This window comes from Camelus bactrianus, chromosome 30, assembly GCF_048773025.1.
Source record: "Camelus bactrianus isolate YW-2024 breed Bactrian camel chromosome 30, ASM4877302v1, whole genome shotgun sequence".
NCBI classification, from domain to species: domain Eukaryota; kingdom Metazoa; phylum Chordata; class Mammalia; order Artiodactyla; family Camelidae; genus Camelus; species Camelus bactrianus.
In genome coordinates this window covers 12,306,453-12,310,593 of record NC_133568.1, presented here as the reverse complement: position 1 = coordinate 12,310,593, position 4,141 = coordinate 12,306,453, and the positions used below count along the sequence as shown (strand labels likewise).

At 46.5% G+C, this 4,141-nt stretch overlaps 1 long non-coding RNA gene across 1 annotated transcript; it reads right to left on the bottom strand.

The window, feature by feature from the left end:
• Window positions 1-1,964: 1,964 nt before the first annotated feature.
• Window positions 1,965-3,524, bottom strand: LOC141575611 (uncharacterized). Its single transcript, XR_012503288.1, has 2 exons — window positions 3,278-3,524; window positions 1,965-3,131 (listed from the first exon to the last, which is right to left on the bottom strand). It is a non-coding gene; the product is annotated as an uncharacterized LOC141575611 (long non-coding RNA).
• Between the last annotated feature and the right edge of the window lie 617 nt (window positions 3,525-4,141).

Genomic DNA, 4,141 nt, shown 5'->3' with positions numbered 1-4,141 from the left:
TGATGACTAGAAACCCCAAGCTGGGCAGGGACACTGATGCTGGAACAATTTTCAGCAGCAATTTCCAGATCCTAGCCGGGTGAACACAAGGCACCTGCTCTGTTGAGGGGAAGATCTGCTTGACTGGCCAGTGGCAGTAATTTCACTGATTTATTTCTGAAGAGCCCATATGAATGTACTTCCTAAAGCAGTGATTTACTAACTGCGATCTACTCCAAGGTTGCAGTTTTAATGTTATCACTGCCCGCTCAGCCAGAGAGACAGAAAGACTTCCCCATAACTTACAAAGCTCTCAGTCCTCAGAGACCCACCACACTTTGATTTACGGCACCCTCATCTAGGAGGGAACAAAGGTGCTCATCCAATGGGATCATTGTTCATTCATTCATTCCCTCATTCACTTGGGCAGCATACCTTCTTGAGAACCCACCACTGCCAAACACTGTGCCAGTGTTATGAGACAGACAAAAATTAAAAGACACAATTGCTGCCTTAAAGTAGCTCCTGTAGTCCAGGAGGGAGGGTAACACATGTACCTAATTAACCTGAATCGATGGCAGTACTGTAGACTACAAATGCTTTTCCTGGTCTAAAAGATGCTCAGGGAGATTGGAGGATGCAGAGTTCTCTTATGACTGGGTCCATCTCTAAAAGCTTTGCGAAACAGGTGGCATTTGGACAAAGCTGTGAAGGAAACCTGGCTTTTCTTGCACCGCATCTTAGAAGTTTCCAGGATTAGGAAAGTTACTCAAGGAAGCATCATGACATCTGAAAAGAAAGCATCTGGAAAAGGCTGCCAGATTGGGATGGAAGTGCTCTGGGATCTTGTCCCATAGCTGTCACTTTTAGACCCGGGATCCTGAGCAAGGCTCTTTGAGCATCAGTTTCCTCATCTGGTAAATGGTTCCAGATCATCTCTAGAACCAGTCCATTTGCATTCTGCATGGTCCCCCAGGCTCCCAGATTAGGAGGTGAGGGGTCAGGGAGAAAGGCAGGCAAGAATTAGCCAACTCTCAGCTGCATGCACCACCGCTTACGAGCAACATTTCAGGGGTTATGTGTGTTGATGTCCACACATGGAGGCGTGCCAGTCAGATATCAGCTGAGAGGTGTCTATGGGGAGAGCAGGAAGGAGAAAGAACGGCTTAATTAAGCAGATCTCTAAGTAATGTTTCAGGCTGGGCTGGACACCTCTGGAAAGGGTGATGTCTTAACTCTACCACTGCAAACCATAGTTGTGCCCTGAGACCTCTAGGTGAGAGGAACGGTCAAGAAAGCACAGTCCGTAAATATGACTGCAGGAAAGGGCAGGAGAGTGAAAAGGAGGGAGAAGAAAATAAGGGCTGAGTGCCAGAGAAGAGGAAACAGTGAAATATGACCTTACTTCGAAGAAAGTAAACATCTCTAGTGATGCCCCTCATGCAGGGTGCTCAAAACCCAAGAAACTGGTGGCCATTTCTTTTTAAACACCAGGATCTTACCTCTGGATCTTCATATAACAGACCAGCAACTTTGTGGCAATCCACCACGAGTCCTCCACCATAAGCCCATCACCCACTCATCTACCTAAATTACCTTCTGTACTCTGTGCATCGGTGAAAGCCGGGTGATCAGTCATTACTGCCGATTCCAGCCCCAGACACTCGGGGAAGGAGGCAGCCTCAAGTCCTCACGTGGACAAGTTCATCTATTAACACTGGTCACTGACAGAAACCATTCACGATTCTGAGAGAGCTCTAGACCGTGCACAGCAGTGTACCTAACCAGGCAAGCCTGTGTTTTTTAGGAGATGTGCACACAATATTAATTTGACGGGAAAGATCATCCGTGCATCAATTTTAGAGGAAACAATCCAAACGGAAAGTATTCAGGAAGACAAGAAAATGGTGAAGGGAGTAGCTTGCTGCAAATTTGTTTTCTTGACACCTGGACGCAGGTAAAAAACACCGCTTACCTAACATAGGTCTCTTTCAAAAACATATTTATTTATACTCAGGAATGTTTATCGCTCACTTAACTTCAGATTTAGCCTGCAATCCTGTATCTGGTCGGCCCCTACTGGGAAACACCTTTGACTAGTCACTGGATCCAGCCTTCAGTCTCCAAGAGGCTGTCTGTACAACAGACCCAACTCATTTTTAAAGTGTTTAGACCTCTAGTGATACAAAATTTCACATTCTGCTCTTCTCCTCTTAAAATTACACCATTATATTTTATAACAGTCTTAATAATCACCTTTTAAAAAATGACATAAGCATTCTCAAGTGGATGCAGTATATTTACTAAACTGGTCCCTTTGATTAATCAATTAGATACTTCGCTCTTTTTAATTAAAAAGGACACAACACTGCACTGTGGACTGTTGGGACTGAGTGAGGAGTCCCAGCATGGGAGGAAAACCTTCTGGCGTCTCCCACCTAACCATGAACTCTTCTCTCTGAGCAGAACTAACAATTACGTGAGCGCCTGCTAAGTGCCACAAGAATTCTCTGAAACTTCCATTAGTGAACTCACTAAGCAAAACTTACAGGGATCAAGATCTTCCTTTTCATTTTCTTATCAGCTTTTTAAAAAAATTTTTTTTATTGAAGTGTAGTTGATTTACAATGTTAGTTTCAGGTGTACAGCAAAGGGATTTCGTTATATATATATATTTTTTCTTTTCAGATTATTTTCCATTATATGTTATCACAAGAAATTGAATCTAGTATCTGTCAGCTTTTATTTAAAGCGGTTTTAGGGTCAAAAGTCTTCCGAGGAGATGGGATGTTTGCTACGTTTCTTAATGTTTTCATTTCAGCTGTAACATAACAATATTAAGAATGCCATCTCTGGCAGATGACGTGTATCTATTTTTTTCTTCCTACAGACAGCCGTGAACACAGGATAAAACTTACGAAAACTTAAAATTGACAAAATCTGATTCTGATCTCTCAAAAGCAGCAAAGAAAACGAAACGGCTGTGTGGAGCTAGTGCTGTCAGGGAGGCAGGCGGAGCCAAGCAAAACAGCGGGCCCTAGACAAGGAGGCGTTATCCGAAAGCACAGAGTTCCAGAGTGACCTCGCAGCAGCCGCCAGAGAAGCTCCCGCTTTGCCCTCTTAGCAGATGAAACCGGGAAGCACAGATTTAACTGCAAACAGGCAGATAAATGAGAAAGTTTTGGCAATGAAGTGCAGGCAGCCCTCCTAAGGCTCTGAAGTGGTCGCAGGAGAAATTCCAAACTCCTGAGCCGCCTTCCACTCGCTCCTTTCCCTCCCCTCCCCCATCGCTGCTCACCTGGCTTCCTCCACCGGGAAGGCTCTGCCCCCTTCTCCCTAGCATCCGGTCAAAACCTTGTCTCATCCCTGAAACCCTGCAAGCCCAGTTCTAAAGTCACCCCCAGCGGAACGGCCCCCAGCTCCCGCAGCTGGAAGCAGGCGCGCAGCCCTGCGCACGCGCCGGCCCCGCCTACCGGCCCGCGCGCGCTCTCCAGGCTCCGCCTCTTTCCCCGACCTCGTGAGGCGTAAGCCCAGCCCTGCCGGCTCACGGCGCTAGAGCCCGCGCCTCCCCCGCTGAATGTTTGCCTCCTGTCCTTAAATCAAATCAAGGAGCAAACAGCATAGCTATCTGCTTAACTGAAGTGGACGTTGCCTCCTGGATCCTGAAGAACTTTCCTTGGCTAAGAGAAAGGAGAGAGATGGGTGAAGGGTGATGGACGCAAAATATGGGACCGCAGCCTAAGGACACGGTGACTTTGAGATGATTCGATCGCAGTCATCACTTTATCAGGAAAGGGATTTGAAGTCAGACAAACCAACTTCGCTCTGAGCCCGGCATCCCCTGGCATTCGCCCTTGCCAAGTCCCAGCCCTGCTTCTTAAGTCAGATGATGGAAGACGCCTTAGGCGGGCGTGGTGATAACTCTGAAATTTTCTGATAAGGAGTCCGCAGATGAAGATTTCTTTTCTTTCTTTCTTTCTTTTCTTTTTTCCTTCTATGTGTTGTTTGCAAGATCACAGAATAAATTCAGAGGGGAGAATATGTCAAGCCAGAATTATCTGAGCTGTGTCTCAAGCGGGTGCTTTTAACAGAATGAAGTGGCTGAGGGGACTTAGAGCCCAGGCTTGCTGACGGCTGCACCCTGCTTGTGAGGGGGACCACC